Source organism: Symphodus melops (genome assembly GCF_947650265.1).
Source record: "Symphodus melops genome assembly, chromosome: 23".
Classification (NCBI taxonomy): domain Eukaryota; kingdom Metazoa; phylum Chordata; class Actinopteri; order Labriformes; family Labridae; genus Symphodus; species Symphodus melops.
In genome coordinates this window covers 9,780,451-9,803,992 of record NC_136713.1, presented here as the reverse complement: position 1 = coordinate 9,803,992, position 23,542 = coordinate 9,780,451, and the positions used below count along the sequence as shown (strand labels likewise).

The window sequence follows — 23,542 nt, the reverse complement described above, 5'->3', positions numbered from 1 at the left end:
TCTCCGTCGTTTGAAATACATCCAATTTTTTTTGAAGCGTCACTCCACACATAACCGCAAAATATATAAATGTCATTCTGCGTGCTAAACAGCAACAAATAAATCCAAACGTTTTCAAGTGTAATGCACGTGAGAAAATGAAAGTTGTAATATAAATGATGTGAATGAGTAGCACGATGAAGGGCAGGCCGATTCTTCTCAGGAGGTGGAAGACTGAGGGAGAGAGAAAATAATAAGTAAATTAAATGTGTATTCTAGGAAGTGGGACAAACACATATCCTTGTCAGAAAGCCTCTGAACTGGCTGATACAGTGAGAGGAGATTTATTTATTTGTTTTTAATAATGCTGACTTGTCCTGTTTTATAAGTGCTGTGATTGGCTTATTATCATAGTTGTTGGTAATGATGTTATGGCTGCAGTAATTAAGCCTGTCCACTAAAGAGCTCTCTCAGGGTGATGACAGGTTTGTTTGCTTTAAAGGTGTGTTTGGTGGGTTTGGCTTGTATTAGAGAAAAAAAATAAAGAAATAATAATAAAAATTATTAATCACCAAAAAAAAAGCAAATGAGGATCAACATAAGACAACTTCAATATTGTGACAAAGTAGAACGCAGGGAATGTTTTCAGAGGTCAGGGTCAACGATTCACTCCTTAGCGAGGTTGTGAACTTGACCCCCCCCCCCCCCCCCCCCCCCCCCCCCCCCCCCCCCCCCCCCCCCCGCCCGCCTTGAGGAATACCTGCAACCGTGTTTAGCGAGCACTCAGCACACCCTCCGTCCAGCACGGGCGCGTAGGTGTGCAGCCGCCCGGTGATAAAAAATGTTACAGCAACATCAGGGCCTGTCAGGGAGAGAGACCGGGGGGGGGAGGTTTTCACTCACGCACACGGCACAAAAGAGAGGAGGGAAGAAAAAAAAAACCCGCACACACAATAAGTGATGAAAAGATGAGATGTGAAGAGGGAAAAATGTTACTTCTGGAGGCATTTTTCTCAAACCAATGAGAACACAGCTTTTCACCTTTGTGGTGCAAAGGTCAGATTCGGCCTCAGGCCAAGTGAGAGCAGACTTAGACAAGCAACTTTCCCTTTTTCCCCTCCATGGAGGGATGAAAGTGTGTGTGTATATGTGTGTGTGTGTGGGCAAGAAGGTCTCAGTGTGTGTGTGTGTGTGTGTGTGTGTAAAAGTCCTGCATGTACAAATACAGGCCTGTAAATTATCGTTCTATTAACGGGGCAACTTAACGGCCACAAGGGGGCGTTTGCTGAAACCGCCACCCGGACTCTTCCTCAGCACCTCTTCTTCTTCTTCTTCTTCTTCTTCTTCTTCTTCTCCTTTTTTTATTCAAGCTTTAAATCAACTTGGAGGCTAACAACAGCAGCTGAGAGGAGAACGGGTGAAGGAACGTAAAGCAGAGTGACGTGACTATCTGTGAAAGGTCTCGTCTGACACAACAATATAGAAATAGTTGATCATAGTTGGTTAGTTGAATAGATCATAGTTGAATAGTTGGTCATTGACGCGCTCGTTTCTTTAAGGAGCTCATTTAGCGGCGCCAGTATTCATTTCAGTGTGTTTCGTAATAAGTCAAAAACTCCTCACAGGGGCTTTAGGAAGTATGAATATTTCAATTCGTACAGAAGCGTTTAATCATCTTAAATTGGGAGAAGAGTCGTTTTCGTCTCCCGTGCACACAGCAGGATGCTGATTTTGAACTCGATGTAATCAGCCATTTACAAATCAGCCTGCTTCTACTGTGCGCCTAATATTGTTACGGGAAAACACGCTTCACGAAAAAAAAGACAGTCTGACGTTCCAAATGCCGTGCAAATAAAATAAAAAAATAAAAAAGTAACTAAACCGCATCAAACAGAACATTAACAACATTTTTAAAAAAGTCCTTCAAATACACAAAATATACGCTTCCCCTTCGTTCTCCTTTGCTCTGATCTGAACTCGTTAACCTCGACCGTAGTCTGTCATTTTTTATTCCCAAACATCCGTTTAAAATGAGCTCTTTTTGTTTTCTATAACTAAATATAATAATGAAATAGCTGATTTCTCGACGTGCATGTTTGAGTCCTAGCTCCTCTAGTAGGCGCTATTTTAGCCGCTTTCGTATTCTCCCAAAAACTCCTCGATGCCGTTTCTGTTTCATGATGAGCTTCAGTCTAAAGGACACGGAGGACCGGACGAGTACAGCAGCGTTAAAGGTGTATGTGTCTTTAAATGCTGATTTGTCGGGATTGGTAAAGCTGTTGATGTTTTTCAGATGTTTTTCGGAGGCTGTGGAGATGTGCGGAGCTGGGAGGGAGAGAAGCAGGGGAGCACTTTGACTAACTGATGAATAGAGTGAAAGAGAAAGTGAGTGAAAAGAGGAGAGGGGGAGTGAGGGGAAAGAGAGGAAAAAAAAAAAAAAAAGCTAGAGTAGTCTGATTAATAATTGCGAGGCTGCTAGGTGCCGATCTCATGGCTTCTCACTTCAGTGGGCCGGCGCGGGGATCTCGCCTTCGGCCGTGTCGGTGGGGCTCATTAGGGAACCTCGAGGGACCTGACAGAAATTGTTAGAGGGATGTGATGGCCGAATCACACTCCCCCCCCCCCCACCCACACACACACACACCCTCCACCCTTACCTTCCTCCCTAATTCCCTCCTCCCACCCACCCGCCAACATGCCCCTTCATCCGGACACAACGAGAAGGGGACCACTTCCCTCCGCTGTAACAAGGCCTACACCTGTAATCAAACGGCTCCACCAAAAAGGCACCAGGGGAGCGCCACCAGCTCCACCCCTCCTTGCTCTGATTGGAGCTGGCAAGAGGAGTACCGCCGCTCGATCCATAATTGATGTGTGTGCACAATTACAGGCCTCCAGACATCAGCAAAGTGTTGCACAAGCGCGCCTCAAGGATAGTTGAATTCTGAACAGGCGTTGAATAAAAATCAAGGATCCCTCTTTTTTTTTTTTTTCCCTTCTTCTTCTTCTTCCACAACATCCCTCTCCTCTCTGAATTCTGATGTTACAGTGCGTCCAGACTCCAGCGTGTGTGTGTGTGTGTGTGTGTAAAATGTGCCAAGCTGGTATAATGGATGAGTGGATGTGGGCTCACTTCACTGGACATGCATACTGTTTCTCTCCCCCCCCCCCTCCCCCTTTAAGCGTATTCATTTGCACTCGTCCATCTCCACACACTGCACACACTTGATCTATTTATTTTCTTCTCAACACTGGGGAATAATCAAAACCCTCGTCGACCTATAAACGAGGGAAAATGCATGTTTGGTATGGACTCACAGTTCAGGCATTAATGTCCAAACTGTGTCTCTGGTTTGCTGTGTTTCCATTCTTCCACTTTTAGTCTTCAGGTTTGAAGGGAGATCATCTTTTATATAAATGTAATATATCTTTGAGGCTATAAAGGCTGCCGTCGTCCGCATATTTGCAAACAGATTTTCAAGTGGTGAATTTTGAAAAGGCTTCATTTTAATCATAGCAACTTTTTAAAACTATTTTTAAATTATAAAAATGAATTAATAACATTACAGAAAGACGGCTTTTTGCATTTAATGAGCCCATGTCCTTCAGTTTTATTATAATAATATATACTAAATTCAATTAAAAAAAAATTCTTCTTTAAAATCTTTTTTTTTTTTTTTTTTTTTCAGCTGATCTGAACTCTGGAGACAAAAGACGTAATAACTAAAATCAGAGAAGAAGAAGTGAAGTGTTTCTGTCTGTGCGAGTGTCAGTCCAGCAGACGGCCCCCTGCTGAATATTCTCCCCCAGAAATGAAACGATTTATTGACGATTAAGTCTCAGTACGCATGGCCGCTCCAACTCTTAATTTGACAGTTCAGCAAAAAAAAAGAAAAAAAACAGAAAAAGTCAATTTGCAAAGTTTTAAAAACATTTACATAAACCCTCGTTTTTCAGGGAGGTCTGAAAGCTCAAAACGGACACACATCATCAGTGCAGCATTGAAAAGTTCTTCTGTTGCATCAGAACGCATTCAAACACTCAAAGCATCAGCAGTTTTTCACAAGCGCTTTATTCAACTTTGAATTAAAGTCGAACTCTAAAGAAAGCAGCAAATGATGTTTGTTTATAACTCCGTCTGTTTTACTTTGTTCTGAACTTTTTACAAAAAGACGACCAACTCTGATTGAACGAAAGCCAAGGAAATAATCTGATTTGTGAATGTTTCTTTGTGAAATAATGAAGCTCTGAAGAATTAATAAGCTAAACTCTTACATTTTGAATAAAAGATATCCAAGAGGTGAACTTTCTCAGTAATCAGTGTGCGACCTTCACAGGTTTTTTTTTTTTTTTTTTTTTTTTTCCACCATCAGCCGCACACTCGGATGTGCCTCCATGTGGGCGTAGGGTGGGAAAAACATATTCTAATGATAACAAAACGCTCATGCGCTCACTTCTGTGTACGCACAAGCGGACTGACCCCCGGGTTCAGGCGCAGAAGCAGCTGCGTTTGGAAACGCACCAAATAGCTGCAGAAGCGAGCAGCCCAACCAACCCGCGTTGAACCGCAAAGAACAAAACCGACGAGCGTCTCCGCCGTCCTCTGCCGAGATTTTCATCCCGGAGTGAAGAGGAAGAGATTGAAAGAAGACGAGGACGAGAAGCGGCGCGGCTCGAATCTAGTGTCTTCACCCTTGAGTGTCAACAGGTGAAAGTGGGCGATAACACTGTTTGATGTTGCCAGACAGAATTTCTACCACCCAACTTCAGTTCTTCTTCTTCTCCTAGACCTCTCAGCAGACTTCAAAGCCCCCCTTTCCTCCCTCCTCTATCTCTCTCTTCTCACTTTAATCCACTGCAGCACAGCCCTTCAGTTCAAAGCGCTCAGGAACACCCCCTCTACACCAAAAAAAAAAAAAAAAACTGCAACCCAAACTTTTTCTCCAACCCTCCTCCTCCTCCTCCCTCTGCTGAGTAGCAATTACAGCTCTGCTAGCGCGCTGACCAGCTCCCGCTATTAATTAATCCCACAAAGAGCGTTCATTTCCTGGCTTTCTCAGATTGACAAGAGATGAAGGGGAAAGAGGGGAGGGTGGGGAGCAGAGATGCTGGTTTCAAAGGCAATTCAGCCTGACCAAGCCAAAGAGAAGACGAGAGTAGAAAGGGAGACGAGAAGAAAGACCTGCTCTCCTAAAGTAGGTGGAGGTGGAGGGCACATTTGATACAGGGCCCTACTTGAATGTGATTGAATGCTTTGTTGCGGAGGGCTCTTTGCTAATCTTTACCTGCACAAAAATTCACAGCGCTAGAAAATGCCCGCTTGAAGGGCTTGTGAGTTGAGAGGCTTTGGCCTGGGTGGGCGAGGCGGTTTGGAAGAGGTTTCATGTACTGCCTTTTACGTGCTCTCTCTTCCTTTTTTTTTTTTTCCGTCTGTTGGACTCCTTTTTTTTTTGATTAGAGGAAGAAAAGGAGCTCCTTCTTCTCCACTGGACAGTTGGTTAGGTGGTTGATGAATGAAAAGAGAGGAAAAAAGGGAGATTGAGAGAAGGGGTGGAGCTGAAGAGGAACGCCGCCAGGAACAGGGGAGCAAATGACAGTCGAGGGAATTCAGACGATTCATTCATGGCCTGGGTGCAGAAATGTTTGAATGGGTTGACAGAATCTAGCGGTTGGATTAATCTCATTCAGGACTGAGATAAAGTACTAGTCTCAGGGTGGCAATTACAGATTTGGATGCAGGATTGGAGAGTCTACCTGAATGAGCTAGTGCAGTCCAGCTTTGTCCATCTGTCCACAAGTTCCACCTAACTTTGCCTCCCAAAACAGACCGATACAAACACGTTATTATTCTGGGTGCTTTGTGACACTTGTTGGCATTAAAAAAGCTATTTCCTGTTTCAGGATCCAGCAACTAAAGACACTTAACCTTCTTGTTCAAGGAAGCATTTCACTCATTTCCCTCATTGAGGGCTTTGATTGAGGGCCTGAGATGTATTCCGAGACGTTGCAGTCAATACAGTGAAACATTCAAGTATGATCAGATTCTCTTTCTTTCATGCATCCATAAGGAATCATGGTAGGAAGCTGACTAGCAATTGGAGCTGTTTTCTTATGTGCTTTTGAACAGCACTCTTGGGAGTCTACTTTTTCCTGGTCGTTACCGTCCAACACCAGCAGTAGTGAGTAATAGTATTTTTTTTTTGGTGCCAGCTGCTGCTTTTGTGTGGGGACTTGTGTTCATCTGTTTGTGGATATTAAAGGCTTACTTCCGTATGTCCAGAGTGGAGCCTCCAGTCGAAAACTGTATCATATGCCGACCAACCTGGCATTGTTTATGCTGTGATGCACATTTCTTCCACTCCAGAGGATGTGAGTGGGCTTTGATTATTCATGCTAAATGAATTGTGTCTAGGCTTTTGATGCTCGCGTCTCGTTCACACAGAAAATGAAAGGTTTCATTCAAAGCACTCAAAGCGAAACTGAAGCTCATTCGGTGTGTCTGTGTGTTCCTGAAATCTTTGACTTGAAATACCTGCACAACTCTTAAATGGATTGCACTTAAAATTGGGAAAACCGTTTTGTAATTCTTCAATTTGTATTTAGCACCATCAACAAAATGTAAGCTAGTTGTTTTGTTTTTAGCGAATGCCTTTGTCGAATGCTGATTAGCGTGCTGTCCTATCTTTCCACAAAGATAGGACAGCACACATAGTGTTTATGCCTTGTATTATTTAAGTCTTTGTATTTTTTATCCCCCTTATTTAATTAATGTCAACTTGCTCATAGTTATTTTTTTCTTTTTTGCTATTGATGCTGTTTGTATTCCCTGTTTTATCGGAGCTGTTGTGACACCCAAATTTCCCCCATTGGGGGATCAATAAAGATTATCCTTATCCTCACTCACATGCTAAAGTGAGATGGTAAACACCAGGCCTGCTGAACTTTAGCATGCTAGCATATTAATTATGAACAAGTTAAGGTGTTTACATAAGGTGAAATCGAAGTTAGGTCCAAATACACTCATATTTTGTTTTAGCATTAAAAAAAAGAAGAAGATATGAAGCGACATACAAAACCACTATAAAAGACAGGATCCCTTTAATGGACTAATTGATTTGTTTGTAGAAGAACTTTCATTGTTGCCTTCCTCAGTTTTTGTCTTTTGGTTCATGTTGTTTTGAAGCTCCACTTTCAGACAGAAACGACCACATGTACAAGCTTCCCAAAAAGTCTACCTACCTGATGACTTTCCATTCTTCATTGAACGAAATCACATGCTTGGAGCAGATCAAGTTTCTTCATCCAAGAGCAAAGCACTGGCAGGTGTGAAGGGAGCAAAAAGTCTTCGAAACAGGAAGTCAAAATTTCAATATTCACCCAAAGGGCGGAGAGCGGGGGCCATTTTCACTGACCTTAAATGTCTACAGATCCCATGAAGGCTCCGTCTTCAGGCCAGGCCAGATGTTCTTGCTCATACATTGGTGTGAACATGTACACACAACCTGAAAAAGGTGACTCCACTGATTGTTTTTCTATCATTCATCACCCTGGTGTCAGAAGTCATTACTTGGAAGTTGCTTTCATCGATGAAGGGCAGCGAAAGCCTTGAAAATGAACGGCCACACCTGATTGGACGTGATTTTCAGTTCCCGCTTATGTGTGGCCGGCTTAGAGTTTGTTTTTCTTTAATTAGGGTAAAGACATTCCTCTCTATCCAAATGGGATTCCCCGAACCTTGCTGAGGAGTCGGTGACAAAGATTTACTCCCCACATGGCTGAGCTGCCAATTTACCAATAACCTCGCTGTTTCTCCGCTAACGCTGTGTGGGTGTTTGCCCCTCCTGCACAATCCAAGCTGGCACTCTCCAAACAGAGCGCTTCCTTCTGGATAATTTGGTCCTCAGGGATGGACTTATGAGCCATTAACAAACTTCCCTCTGCTGTTCCAACGGGCCGTGATCGTAGGAAAAACTAACACTTTAAAAACTTAATTTTCCCTCCTTGTTTGGTCGACCTGATTAGCTGGCTGCTAATTCTCCTCCCCGGTGCAATTAATCACATTGACACCTGTACTCCCGGCTCCGTCAGAGGCTTCGTTCTCACTCTCTGCCGAGTAACCAGTGTGTGCTGTCGGCACGTTGGGAGGTGTTATTTGCGTGGACTCATTACAAGGGCTCAGAAAATAGCAACACAGGAGTTTAAAATCTTTTTTTTTTTTTTTTTTGGTTATTCTTGGAATAACAGACAGCAGTGATTTTGTGGCTTTGAGTTATACATTTTTCTTCACACACACGTTTCTTGACGCTGTTTGACAGTCGCACTGAAGAGAAGAGATTAGAAACAGCTCATATCTCAAATAGTGTGTTGCATGCTCCAGGCTATCATCCTGTTTGAAAACACTGAGATCTCTGAGAAACGCTGTTTGGCTACGTTTTGTCTTCATTGCTGATTTTATTATTAGTCTACTGTTCTATCTATTTCATCACTCGTTATTATTTAACCTTGTGAACGGACTTTAAACGAGGGAGGATTTCGATGGAAAGAAAAAGATGTGCAACTTTTCGTTGAAAGTCAAGAGGACTGAGATGAGTTACAAGGCGACAGGATTTCCGTGTCTGAGATGGACACAAATGGGCCAAAAAAAAAAAATAAGTTGTGCAAGAAGTTTTAAAAGTGGACTACTTGTGCAGAATGACATGCATCTGATTTGATTTAATTGCTGCCCATTATTTATCAGCAATAAAATGTTCAAGTTGCCACCCAATGTGTCGTGAACTTGAACAGCTGAAAGGACATTTATGATCCTAGAAAGTAATCCTGGCAGATATGTCATCTTTCACATTGATTCTGGCACTGTACATGCTACCCACAATGCTAATGTAGTCATTGTCGGAACAACGAGTTCAGCCATATCAGGCTTCTCATTTGGTATCGCAAACCATGTGGAGTTTTTTTTTTTTTGCCCGAAGAGTTTGAAGTTCAGAGTGAAAAAGGAGTAAGTTTTACAAACTTATTTTGTGGCTTTGAAAAGCTCACCGAGGTTTGTGTCACCCTCGGCTTCTCAGACATGGCAGGCCTGCTGTTGTTTGAGAGGTCAGGGGCCAATCTGGGGATCAGAATGTACTAGAAGCCAAATGTGACAGTGCACCTGCCTTGCATTTCAATCCTAGCACCCCCGAACCTCGCACCAGACCTTGCCATCAAAGAGCTCGGCCCGCGCTGACTCGCACGCATCAACAGCCAGGACATCTGTGGAGCTCTGGCAGCCAACGCTCGTTTTGTGTGTGGGTGTGCGCGCTCACTTGCGCATGTGTGTGTGTGTGTGTGTGTGTTTTTTTGCATCCAGACAGTGTGTGAGAGACCTCACATTGCAGCCAACACTGACTCTTACTCACGGCTGTGTTTGGCCAGCATGCCGGTGGGAGCCGCGCCGCGTGTTACAAGCGGCGGCGGCGGCGGAAGCTGAGTCCTGTGGCTGCGTCCCGGGGATCACTTCGACAAACTTCCAGCACGCGAACTCACATTTACTCACTTTTTTTTTTTTTTCTGTCTTTGTCGCACGAAAAAAAAAAAAAAAAAAAAGGAACACACACACACACACACACACACGTAAATACAGTTCCACACAGGCACCCTCCGCTGCATGAATATTCATTCGCAACTGTGATGAGCTGTGACATGCTTTCCTGGCAGGGCTCAGGGACCACATGGCCGGGGTGTTAGAGGAAGAGAAAGGCCGTGTCGGAGCGTGTTACTCAGGCCTGCCTCATTCAATTGGATCCAAGCACGATGGTCGGATTTCTCAATCTCAGATGGATTCCAGACGTTCCCTTAAAGCCGCTCCTCCCCTTCCTTTTTTCGCTCTTTGATATGAAGAAAAGACTTTCAGGCTGCAGGGTGCACATGTGGACGTTAAAGAGGAGAAAAAGGGCGCACCTTGCTCTGTGTGTCGAGCACATTTTGTTTCTCTCTCTCGAACAGAAACCAGCGCTTCTGGAAAAAAATTTCATCCACTTTAACGAGTCGTTGCAGGCTGGCATGACCGATCATGCCGGAACAATGCCGCCTTTCCACGGCTGCCCATTGTGCACAGATCTCCGCATTGTTCCCCGCTCGCCCCCTTTAGCCACTCACTCCCGGCCAGCTGGCACGGAGATGGCAGCGCCGTTGACAAGGTTCACAATACCCCCTCTAGTCCGTGCCACAATAGCGGGACATGGACACAGGCACCTCTATGGCACACAAGAGGCTGCAGAGGGGATGCTGGGGCCTCACAGGCAGGTGGTGCTGCCAACGTCTGTGTGACGTGTCGCTAGCTTTCAGCGCTGACAAGGGGCTCGAGGAGAGGTTGCTTCTTTTAAAAATCCACATTGTTCACAGAGGGGGGACTCTAGAGGATGAGTGTTTGTGTGCTGTTTTTCTCTAAAAAAAAGGGGGGCGGCTTAGTCACCTCTCTCTCTCTCTCTCTGCACACACATGCTGTATTTTCAACTGTCTTTCTGCTCCAACTCTTTGCCGTATTGCTCTGGCTTTTTGTCTGAGCTTATCAATACAAAGAAAGTGGCAGACTCGCATGTCTTGGTAAACTGGAGAGGAGGCAAAGTGGGGGGGGGGTTTGTTTTTCCGAGAGAGTCTGAGTGACAGCTGGATGCCAAAGCGTTGCTCCTCGAGTCACGATACCGTGTTTGCAGTGGGTGTCGTATTTGTCTGGGTGGCTCTTGCCAGCGCCGGAGCTGCTGGTTTGTCATTTCAAGAGGAGCTTTAGTGTCTCTGGGAGCTCTGACTAGGTTACACAAAGTTGAAGGGTGTGTGACAAGAACTGTCAAGGTCCTTGAAGGTCACGGTTTCCAAACTAGCAAAAATAAGAGCGAAATACATAAATTTCTAGAGCTGTACACATTTTACTTTGTGTAATATGTGTTTTCTCAGTTGCAACCATGCATGGATTACAAGTAAAGGACTACAAAGCAAAGGGGTCAGAGGGCCCGTCGACTGTAGCCTCTGAAAGTGTAAAACCCTAAAACTACAACAAGACTTCAAAAAGTGAACGTCACCCATGAGTTCAACAACACAACACTCACACAAAGAGATACTTAAAAAGCCATGATGACAAGCAAACCAACCGCAAAGAGACAAACCTACTCAAAAAAAACCCTGTGACAGTTAAATGTGAAATGACCACCATAAAAATAGACTCTTCGATAACAAGCACATGAAAACTACAAGAGACAAAGTCAACGACGTTTGATGTAGCTGTATTGACCGTTACTTCTTTCGGTATAACCAAGTTTTTCCTGACTGTTTTTACTATGTCTACGAAGAGGTTGGCCAAAGATCTTAAACTGGACTGGCAAATTCTGATTCTTCTTAAGTGTCACTGATGACAAGGATCCTGTGTTGTAGTTTTTTTTTTTGGTTCCACAGCTTCTACTCCTGCACCTTTTTAAAAGCCAGAACTGAATAATGCAGGAAGTGCAATCTTTCCTTCAGTTTCTGTTTTCAGATATCACTGGTCAAGAATAACACCGAGGCAATGAGCTGTTTTCTCTCAGCACACTGACTGACCTGCACTCTTGCTCTCGTTCACACTTGGCACAGGAGCAGGTGTTCCAGCTCGTCGTAAACATCCCATACCCTCGCACGGCACAAGACCGCCTGTTTGACTGCTTGTTATTTATTTATCTTCCTTTTAATGGCAGGTTGCAATTTAGAACCTTTTCACCCGTAGACGCACAATGTCAAACGTTAATGTATGTGTTTGCATAAATTCCGAGCCGCTCTGTTGTCAGACGGCGGGCCTGCGTGTGAATTTCATTACTGTCAGGGATGTAAACAGCAGGCCGGTGGCAGCACCAAGATGGTTTTGATGTTGAGATGCTCCACTCCGGCAAATTTTTCCAGCGCTGCCATGTGGCAGCTTTGGCACCAACTGGTACCTGGGTGGGTTGGTGCGGGGGTGGTGGACGTCCTGAATCAAAGATACAAACTAAATCAACACTTATGTAAATCATTCTCAGTCGCCGAGCTCCAAATGGGTTTGGTTACTATCATTTTGTATCCACAGCTGCAAAAGAAATATCTCTAAAACCGTAGGAATGAATGCCATTTTCTGCCCCCCCTAGTTGTCAGAGGATGAACCCTAATGTCTTTCGAGCTGCACACATTTTAAACTCTTTGTTGGATTGCAAGAAGGACATTTCCGTCTTCTTTGGCTAAAAAATTCCAAACATCCCAGATAACTTTTGGCACAGTTTGCAGGCATGACACTCTCGACGGCATCATAGTGGAACCATCGGTGACCCCGTCGAGTGGACAAGATTAGTTTGAAAAATCTGCGATCAATATGTTGATGCAAAAAGGACAGACGGCAACAGAGGTGGATGCGAACGTGGAAGCTGTATCCATTGCTTGCCAAACAAGGCCTCCATTGTGTAGTGCACTTTCAAGTTGTACTTCAAGTGTAATTTATTTTCTAATCAGCCCATCCCTGTGGACCGCTCCATCCCCCCCCCCCCCTTTCTTACCTTCCCTTTCCCACTACACCCCCTTCTTCCCCAAGCTTCTCCCCTCCTGTCAGCTCAGCACTTTTAGGTTCTTTGAAATGCATATTCTGTGCAGGCCATGCACTGGCATGCGTACACTGCTGAGTAATTGTGGAGGCCAAATGTTTAATTACACATGGCAGGGGGAGCAGCGGGAGGCCACAACCGCAGCGGGGCTCAAAAACAACGGGCCTAGCTTAACTCGCGCTAACAACAACCAGCACCCCCCATCACTTTGTTAAAAAACCTACTGAGAGTACAGACGGCAGGACACGGGAGGTGACGGGAGTTTGTTTTCATGTGTGTAGATAAGCAGATTTAACTCTTCAAGTCTTACTGTTAATGTGTTGAATACGCCTCAGTAGTTGATTTACCAAGCTAGCTCTGTGATTTTAAGTCTGATTCAAAGCAACGGTACGTTTCGCTTGCTCGACAGTTCAAGGTGTGCGAACACTTAGCTCGAATATGCTGTAGCGTTGCATTAACAGACCGTTTGGTCTTCTCAGCAGGCCTGCAGCTCCTCGTGCTCCTGCTAATGGATCCACACTGATCCCAGGGAAGGCGAGCTGAGGAGGTGGAGGGGCCAGGAGGAAACCCCCCCCCCCCCCCCCCCCCCCCCCACCCCACCCCCACCCCACCCCACCCCACCCCGATGTCTGTGACCCCCAGGGTTGGCGAGGTCGGCTGGAAAGGAAGTGCTGAGCAGCAGGGGAAGTGGGAGCACCTGTGCAGGTCAGTGGCGGCCCGTCAAGCTTAACTAATTTTGAAATTGACCTCGGACCTCGATTCCCACGGTGCACCGGGGCTGAGAAAGGTCTGCTCCGCTCTTTCAGCTTGACTCCTGGTTCTAATTAGCGGCTAGAAGAAAGTAGTTATCTGATTAAGCCTCCTTATAAAACCATATCATTGATTGTATCCTTTGCACGGCGTTCGTACAAATTAGCCCATTAAAACACAACAGGGACGCAGAGAGTGATTTCATAAAATGAAGCCAAAGCCGATAATGGCTGCCGATTCTTGAGTGGTTGACCTACTGTGAGGGATTAGCAAGGCCTGCACTCAGCTCTACATTGATACCAACCAAATAAACACACACACACACACACACACACACACACACAAGCACAGTTTGACGCTCGGTTGTACTCTGCGTTTAAAAAAGGGCTTAACCTTCATGTTTTGTCCACACACGTGATAAAGAGTCGGCTTCTACTTTGCCAGTGCTTCCACGTGTTTACAGTTGATGGATTTACTGCCTGCTGATTGGCTAATGTTGCATGTCAACATCAATGACGAGGTGACATCTGTCCGCAAAAGCTCCCACATGCAGGAGCCTTCAAATACAGTACGTGTGTGTTTGTGCACACCTGTGAACATGCATGTGTGTGTGTGTGCGTGTGCGCGTGTATCCGTATGTCTGCTGGTGTGGTCTACAAATTGTAACATGCCTAAACAATCACATAACGATTAAACCGCGGCCCCAACAATTTTCAGCCACGAGTGAGAAGAGCTCTGCCAGATGTGGAGACATTAGAGCGGTTTCATCTAAAACAGGAAAAAAAGAATCATTTACTGGGAATAATCTGAAGTACTAGTGATAACACACTGTTTGGGATGTAGATACACGTGTGTGTATTTATGCTGCTTACAGTCAGACAGTTTGGCCCGCAAGAGGGAATGTATTTCTACAATTTTTTGGATAAATGCTCGAGTCCATTTGAATCCTCAGAGTTTTATATTTACAATCATGGAAGAGCAAACTCTCACATTTTCGAAGCCGGCCTGGATTTATTTGTAATTGTTTACACCTCAAACCTGTTTAGACCGTGGCACCAATGTAGATCGTTTTAATGTCCGTCAGCTTCTCATAGATCTTTCGTTGGAGAGGGGGTTTCTTTTCTGGTGGTGTCGCAGACCATGTTTGCACAACCTGTCAGTCACACAGTGTGTGTGTGTTGGGGAAGGGGGGGGGGGGGGGGGGGGGGGGTGCAGTACATCCCTGGATTCTTGGATATCCTGCTGATTCATCCTTCTGTTGTCTTTTTTTTTTTTGGAGCTCAACCGAACAAAAAAGTGGTTTTGAAACGTTCCCTCTTCCTGAGAAGTGTCATGGTGGCTGCTCGTTTGTATAAAATGACTCTCATTGACCTCCACTTGTTGCTGCCGTCATCGAGCGTTCACACTTATTACGTCTTCATTGAATCTGAGACCTCTGCGTCTTCACTTCCGTAGTTTTACGCCTCAGTCTCGAATTTGACATCGAGATAGAAACCGCTGCGTGGAGACTCCACCGATCTCATTTCCTGTTCGGTATGTCAGTCTGCTTTGACTGCGCAAGCCAATCAGTGCTCATTATCTAGTGGATCATTTAGGTCAGGAGTGTGATGAGACATCAACCTGACATTCAGGAATATTTAGCAGCAGCCAGTAGCTCAGATTCTGTCAGAGCAACAGTTTTGTCTTTGGGGCATTTTTGGGATCGAGGAGGTTTTCACCCTTCAGTGACGCACACAAACAGACACTGACGCGCACCTCCTCTATTTCCCAACCGTTGAATCCCAGCGATCTGCCTCCATTGTTCACTCGGCTGCTCGTCATTTCCATCATAAAGGCTTCCAGGATATGCATGGTTTCATTCACAAAATCATCTCCCAGTGTACTGCAGAAGAAATCGAGGAAAAAGGAAGGGGGGGGGGGGAACGCAGCGTCTGCTGTCGCCTCAGGAGCAACAACTAAATGAAAACAGAAATCCCAACCCAAAGCGCGTCCACTCAAGCAGGAACTCCCCGGGAACAAAGGCACTGTTGTGTGTGTGTGTGTGTGTGTGTGTTTCAAAGACTCCGGTGTCGTCGTGGGGGCCTTGACCTCAGCCGAGCCTGAGCCCAACTTGTGCGCGAGGAAGGGGTTTTGTTTGTTTGGAAATGACACATCACACCCTCATGTGTGGGACCACAAAAGCTGCTGTCAGTCGAGGCGAAACCCGAAAATCTGCCATAGAGCTCGAGAGCTGGAAAATGTTGTCACAACGTCAGGATCTTCTACCAGATACGCCCAAATAAGGGAAGAGACATTCAAGTGTTTCATCCAATTGGATCCTTTTGTTTATCTCGTGTTTTATTTTACCATATCGTATCACACTGTACTGTATCACATCATTTGATAAACTAGTTACTTTCTTACTTTTGTGGAATGAATTGATGAATATTAGATGAGACCAGTCAGAACTTTAAAAACGGTGTAACCCCTGGAGAGTGAGGTCACACGTTTACCTGATGGCTCGGCTGCAGCGGACTCAGAGTAAGTCGTCCACAGTGGCCGCTCAGCTGGACTGTAACTACCTTCATGCTGTCGTCCACTTTACGCTGCTGAGCGAGGCTCCCCCACTGACCTGAAAGACCAGGAAACATGAGGCGGCACTCAGCGCATGCTGGGCCTTCAGGTCCCGCTGGGGAACATGGCGGACTCAAACAATGCGTTCCCGAGGAGACGTGGCGGGCAAATGCTGTAATGATGTCAACAATGACTGACGATAAGTGAACCACTTTTTTACAGGAGTACGCCTGCAGAGAATCCAGTCCGCTTTCCAACCTCCCACAAACGCTTCCACACATGTTATTTCAGTTCATCAGTCAGAACAGACGTCAGCCTCCCTCTCCAACTTCCCAAATCGATGTCCTTTTCACTTGCAGTGTTCCTGTCGCTCGTCCACAGGACGGGAGAGTAATCATGTCATCATGTTTTACCTTTAGTTTGAAAAGGTGACCGACGTGACGCTAATGAGCAAACAAACGAAAAGTAGCTTTCTCAATGTTTTCTTAAATGTCGAGAAAGCTCGCCTCAGGACTTCAGAGGTTCCGGAGGAGAAATAAACTGCAGCGACGTCAACACGGTTACTGGACTGTGTGTACACTATCTGCTGTATATACATGTCAGCATGCACAGCACATACACACTGACCCACAGGTATGTGCAGATGTAATCCTCTCTCACGCAACATTAATGCTCTCTTCGAATAACGTCCAGATAAATGGCGTCTACCTGTCCTGCAGCAGCTCCAGCTGACAATCAAACCAGCCGGCTGCTTGTTTCAACACTCGGCAGCGGCGAACTCGCCCTCCGATGGGGGAGGCTTGATTATGGGATGGCGCGCTTTTCCCTCCCTCCCTTTCAGTCCTGCACACCTCGCAAGACCCCGCGTTTACCGCCGACTTCTCGACGCCTTCGTCAAACAGCCGTTTACACCCTCGCGTCCGGTGAATACATTTCCTCAATTCCATAATTTTTCATGTGCCAATGTGATGGATCGTCTCGATTTTTTTTTTAAGATCCCAACTTTGACAAGCAGCCGAGGAGAGACCCACACGGCTGCCGAGTGGCCTTTTTTTTATTTTTATTTTTTTTGCATCGCAGCCCCATTTACTGATAGACAATAAATCTTCCACATATGCAAATGTGATCTCCCTTTAAGTGTATGATGCTTCCTGAAGGTTAACATGCATCGTGAGGGAATTTCTCCACAAAATGGAGTCGGTGTTGTCCTCGCCTGGAAATAAGCCATGCAGATAAACTGGCAATACAGTCGGGGGGGATTAGTGACGATGAGCGATTTTATGTCCGTTGTTACAATTTGATGGCTCTTTGGCTGTAAATGCTTGAAATAAAACCCATTAAAGTTTTTAGTGTACACTGTCTCTGCACTCTCCCGCACTTTTACAAAACCATCTCAAATTGCCCCCTTCAGGATTCCTACGAGCCATTATGTATTATCTGTGAGTGCGAGTGTGGGTGTGTGCGCGGCGGCGGCGGCGTGTGCGCGTGATTAAAATGAACCCGCCAGCTTGAGTACCTGCGACGCCGAAGGAGGCACAACAAAAGCGGGCGGGCCCGTTCTCCTCTCTGATAAACAGACATAATTCAAATGTCAGCATTTGAATGTCATCCTCAAAGAGGCCTCTCCATCAGCGCGCGAGTCATTACAAACGAAAGGGGGAGAAAAAAAAGAAAGGAGGGGGACATTGTTTCATCTGTTTGAGCTTTCTACCCCTCTAATTATTAAAGCTCCTTTCTTCTCCTCTCCTCTTTTTTTTTTTTGAAAGCCCACAGAGGGAGAAAGAGATTAGAAGTATTGTTCGCTTCATCATCAGCGTACAGGTTGAGTTTTAATTTGTGTTCGTTCGAAGAAACAGCGCCCAGATGGCGTGGAAAAACTCCCTCTGTCTATCACTACCGTCCTCTCCCTCAGCCCCAGCGCTGGGATAACAAAGATATGCAGATGAGTTCTGGATCGCCGCCAGAGGAAAAACGTCCGCTCACAATGGGGACGAACAAATTGAGGCGTCCTGCAAAGTGTGCTGCCACGGCAGCGGGGTCGCTTCCCATTCCTGCCAAAAAGCGGCACTCTGGCCGCGCCAGGCCCCCCGCCCCCGACGGAAACCAACGGCGCCAACATGAGTGGCCCCGTGACATGATGTGTCGCGGTAGCCCGGTGTCGACGATGTCATTAGACGCAGGACGACGCTGCCAGAAAAATCATTAGTAGGAGTGGAAGTGACCCAACTCTCGGTTTAACAACACGCACACTTCTAGAGGATGCTTTGATAGTTTTCAAGTGCTGATTCTTCCCTGGTTGGAGGTTGTTGGGGCACATTAAGATGCATTATATGACTATAGTGTGGAACATATTATTCTGAGTGGTGTGTGTTCCAGAGGGTCAGAAAAAAAACCAAAAAAACTTCTGCTGTTGTACTTTAGTTCGACGAGAGCTTTGAGATAGTTGCTGCTCTCCATCTTCTGTTGACGTCCCTCAAATGCTAGCCGTACATTAGCTTGATAGCCTCAACCATGCAAATGTTGTGCCTCACACGCCATACTTCATACGTCAAATTGGCAGCCATCTTGGCGGCCCAGTTTGCGATAGTGAAGGTGGAAACTTGAGATCCTAGCTCACATTGCCTGGAGTTTTTCTGAGCATCCAACGACAAGAAAAAAAAAAAAAAAAAAAAGTGGTTCTGCTGTTTTTTCAAAGGCTGCAGGCATGTTCACACCATAGAGAAGATTCAACACAGTTTGCCTTAAATAAAGATGGAGATGTTACAACGCTGACGGAAGACCATTACGATGTTGTTACGATGTATAAGACACGGATTAACACGTGTGTGGATCTCTTGAATGAAGTAGGCGAATTCTTTGGAGACAGTTTGTATCAATCTAAGCTACATAAAGTCAACTTTTTTTTCCTCGCTTCGTTTTGATTTGATGAGAGGAACATTATATACGTTCAAGCACCCTCGGAGCAAAAACATCCTGCCGGAACTCTTTTTTCAATTTATTCTTCAAATCGGACAATGCCTGATCCTCCATGCCTGCAGACCTGCAGAGACCCCAGCAGGCCTCCTGGTGGGCTCCCTGCGCCTCTGCCTCCATCTTTGACCAGTCAGCCCGCTTTCTTTACAATCAGCACGAATCAATATGCACGCAACAAACATGCCTTATCCTCTCCTGATGAATGGAGAAGTGAGGGGAGAAAAAAAAGCGGAGAGGGAGGAGGGGAGAGGAGAGATAATCATATCTCCACCCTCAGTCAATAAGCCTACGCCTCATTACCAATGCATGAGGGAGGGGGGGTGATGGAGACACTCACATACTCACACTGTCATTACCTTAAATTAGCAGCCGAACATGATTATCCCCAACTTAATGCCACTCTCTTCACGTATAGAATCAGCCTGGTGTCACACACACTTTGTACGGTCATTATTACTGGCAAAGAATATTTACGTACAGGTAAAAATATTCCCAACTCTGTCAGGGCAGGAACCGCAAGATGTTCCCTCCCACAGCTGTTATCGTTTCAAACAATGCACCAGGTCACGATGAGTCCCGTCTAAACACGGGGTAGGACGCAGAGCTTACTTAATCGCAGTGATTCAGTATATTGCTCATTTTCTCAGGTCTCACCCCTCGAGACGAAACGTGAGGGAGAAATGAGCTTGTGTTACATGTTGCATTGCGGTTATAAAATATTTTAGACGTACGAGAGACGTACTCCGTTTTGCCTTCAATTCACTGGCAAACCACCGGGTCACTTCCTCATACATCCTCCATCCCATTCTTGCGCCAAATCTCCCATTCTCCCTTCCTTAAACTTCAGCTCATGCTCTTATCTTCCACAACTTCCAGTCCAACCCCACGAAGGCTGTAAGGAGAACCAGTAAGCCCGCCCGCCCCCGCCCCCCCCTAAGGGTCCACTGTTCCTGAGGATCCCTGCAGCTCACCTTATTCAGCCAGATTGACAGATACTAATAGCCTGAATCCCTCTCGTCCCACGGAGCCGACGGTCCAGGGCAGAGAGCCGAGGTTAGAGCAGGAAACTCGCCAACTAGCAGCTGACTTATTAGCAGGACTGGCTAGCCTGAACGCCACTGTGCTGATATGCTAATGTCACATTGTCTTCTCCTCTATCCTCTCCCCTCACTCCTCCACCTATCGTCTACTCCTATACCTCTCCCCCTGCTCTTTGCACCCCCCCCCCCCCCCCTGTCTCTGAAGGGCAGGTCCCCCTTTCTAATTGATCTGCGGAGATTTCGGCTAACCTTCTTCCATGTGCAAAGAGAGATGAGAGAGCAGAGATTAGAGGTGGTTAAAAAAAAAAAAAAAGGGGGCGGAGACAAGAAAGATGGATGGCTACTCTTTATGCTGTCGCTGATATGGTTACACAAAAGATCCATTATGTAAACCATGTCGGTAAAAATGTTTTTTAATAAGTTGACACTGCCTGGATTTGGCTGGATGATGAATTTTGAGCACAGCAACACATTACATTATTGATAATCTCAGGAATCTACTCTAAATAGATAAAAGTAGAAGAGTTAAAAGACACTGAGGATGTCCCTGAACGTCTCTGGCTTTTGGCCTCTTTGGAAACCAGTGAAGTGATAAGCGGAACCATTATCCGGGCGATCGATGAAGTGGGGGACCGTGATTAATGTCACCCCGAGCCTGCATGTCCCAGGGCTCTGCCGTCCCCTCTCGATACACGGCAGCTCATAACAGGCGTCATGGATGAGCCAATTATAGCGGACTGTTGCTTTATGGCGGACGACTCACTCTAAGCGGCCTCTTGGATATCTTCATTCTCATCGTTTCATGTCGCTCTTCTGCTTCTCAAGCTTTTAATTTACTCCTCTCCAGGTCTGAACTCCAATGTCCTTTGAGTTGTAGTTTGAAACACAAACTCTGAAGAAGGTACGCTGATCATGCCGCAGCAATGGAGCTAAGTATTGATGTACTGTGGTTAGCGGAGCAAACAGCAGATGCAGCAACGAGGCAGCAAAGGAGTCGTGTTAGATAGGTTAAGGTCAATATGACGAAACTACATTTTGTGACTTTCCAACTAAAACCATTTCTCCCCCCGTGATCTAAACCAGCACTGCAGTGGCTCATCACATGAACGCTTCCATTTGATTTGACCGAAACGTGAACATTTCCAAGCCATACTAGGGTTAGCATTTGTAATGATTGCAAAAACAAGTTTATAATGTTGCCAGTGGTCTTCAAATATAGAATTTTTTTTTAACTTAAGGTTTTGTACGATTGTCTGATGTCAAGCGTCCTGGTTGATGATTGAGTTTGAACAGAGGCGATCAGTTTTCCTAGCATTAGCATTTTAAATCGGCTCCTTTAGAGAACATTGTTGGTACTTTTTTTTTTGACGTGGTATTTGTTTGAAATCCTTCAAGTTAAAGGAGGTTTCTCGTCCTAACAGGGATCCAGACAAGAGCAGGTACTGGGGTAGATGTAAGTGAACATGTATTTAGTCGTTTTTTAAAATGTGGAAACACCCTCTTGATCATTGAAAGCAATTATCCCATGGTGACTCAACCAATCTGACATGAGTGTAGAGACTCTTCCTTTGACTGTGAACCTGTCCCATCCATCCAGCTCGCTTCTTTCCACTCAGCTATCTTCAGTGTCACTCAGCGATCACACGGCAGCTCTTTTCCATGCAGCTATTATTTACAGGATTAGAGTGGGAGAGATCTTAGTGCGAACACTCCTCGACTGAGAGAGGAGAAAAAAGACAGGCAAATTACCAGCTAATGGACCACCGGGCACTAATATCTAAATCCCCAATCTGCCTGTAATTGCTGCAAAATGCTCCGGCTTGTGCTTTATGGGAGACTTCTAAGCGACTCTCTCTTTTCCTCACACCCTCTCTCTCGTTCCCTTTCCTTGCTTTATTAAAGTAACAAGGAACAGGAGGAGGGAGAAGAAGAAGAAAAAAAGAAAAAGAACGAGTAGTGCTCTCATTTTCCCTTTGAGTCCTTCCACTTTCCCCGGTGGAATCCCCCAGACATCATTAACGTCTCTGCGCTCTTTCATATCTCGACACAGAGCGAAGTGACCGTCCTGCAGCTGGCCTGTCTCTCTCCCTCTCCGCCCGTCTTCTCCTCCGTCGAGGAGCGAGTGATTAATTTCCTTGTAAGGAGAGATTCAGAGCGGGAGAGCGCGCTGCGTTTGAAAGGTGCTTTATTTGCATTAGCATTCATAATTACTTAATGACGAATCAGATATGGTTCATGGCGACTAAGTGCAGAAACAAGCTGTCGGAGTCGTGTGTTTCAATTAGGATACCACTAAAACATGCTCCTCCATGACCGTCCAACACAGGGTGGACTTTATTTATACAGCTGGGGAATTATCACAGGCAGAAGAGCCTGTGATGAGTCATCCTTTGACTGTAACCTGAGAGAAAAGAAGCTAGCACGAGAAGAGTGTAAACCTCAGAGGGCCTGTTAGGAATACAAAGTGTGGAAAACATTTTTGAAAAATACTTCCATTAAAAAAAAATAAAAAAAAAGTTATGGTTAACCTTTTAACACATTTACCATATTTTCTTTACAGACAAATCAACTGTTAAAGAGCTGCTGCAGAATCAGGAATACAGGCGGCACACAACTAATCGATGTTTGTTTCCTCAAGTCTTTAAACCGTTCAGAATTGTCTTTATAAAATCTCCTTCATGAGAGTAAATTTAATTGAATCTTTTTTTTATTTAGTTTATTTTACCTTCTAGTTTATGGACGACAGCGAGCAGACAGCCAGCCCATCACATAGTATCTTTAGCCCAATCCAATGAGCCTGCAAAACTACACAAAGTCCTCCTCAACAAAGTAACTTGTCTTCCTCCTATCACAGTGTGCAAAAAGTGCCTCCTTAGCTATATCCCTTTTAATCAAGCCCAGCCACAATAGGAGACAGCAGGAAGCGTGTGTAAATAATGCATTAATAACCATCCCATCCACGCTCCCGGAGGCAGCGCCGGCACGCAGGGAGTTTAAATATCTCTAAGGGATACCTTCATCTGAAAAGTGCTCAGCGTTTCTGCTCCGAGCCTCTGCTGGAAAGAACCACGGGAGGAAAAAAAAAAAAAAAAAAAAAAAACGACTAATTGTGAGGAGTTCAATGGCAGTTCAACATGGAGTGCACTTTCCAAGGCCTCAGCAAAGAGGCATGAAGGACGGACGATCATCATGTCCGCAGCGGCCTCATTGACGGCTGTTTTAGAGGGCTGTGACCCGCGATGATGAGCTTATCCACGATGGGTTTTCAAACTTTTCTGCCTCTTGATACTGACATTAACAGAAAACACTCTGCGTTTAAGCTACTTCTGTTTTTATTACCGCACAAGACACTTACGTCAACATGACCTTGTTGTGTATGACGCTGTGAGGATCCATTTTAAAGCTCCCAAAAAGCAACAAAAATACAAGAAATGTCCACCTTAGAAGCCAATCCTGTATTTCTTTTCTGGTTCGATGTTTGTGTATTTTTATTGGACTTTGATATTATATTATATATTATATTTGATGTTGACTATTGCTACGGTTAAAATTTGAAGGGATTCTGGGTTTCTTTGTCCGGTAAAAAAGTGTTTTTTTTAAGACTGGGATTTGCCTCCCTTGTGTTTTTTTTGGGATATGACAGCTGAATCCTTTGGTTTAAAGCAAGAGTCGGCAAAT

The 23,542-nt window shown here is 45.3% G+C and overlaps 1 protein-coding gene across 5 annotated transcripts in view; it reads left to right on the top strand.

Moving 5' to 3' along the window:
- Positions 1-13,115, top strand: part of LOC306818597 (transmembrane protein 182-like) — an 81,689-nt gene extending 68,574 nt beyond the window's left edge. For 4 of the 5 annotated variants that reach the window (XR_013778306.1, XR_013778307.1, XR_013778308.1 and 1 more), the window contains one exon: positions 13,028-13,115. The gene's annotated coding sequence lies outside the window, so the exon portion shown is untranslated. The remainder of the gene's footprint in view (positions 1-13,027) is intronic. The other variant, XR_013778309.1, reaches the window with a different exon arrangement.
- Positions 13,116-23,542: the final 10,427 nt, after the last annotated feature.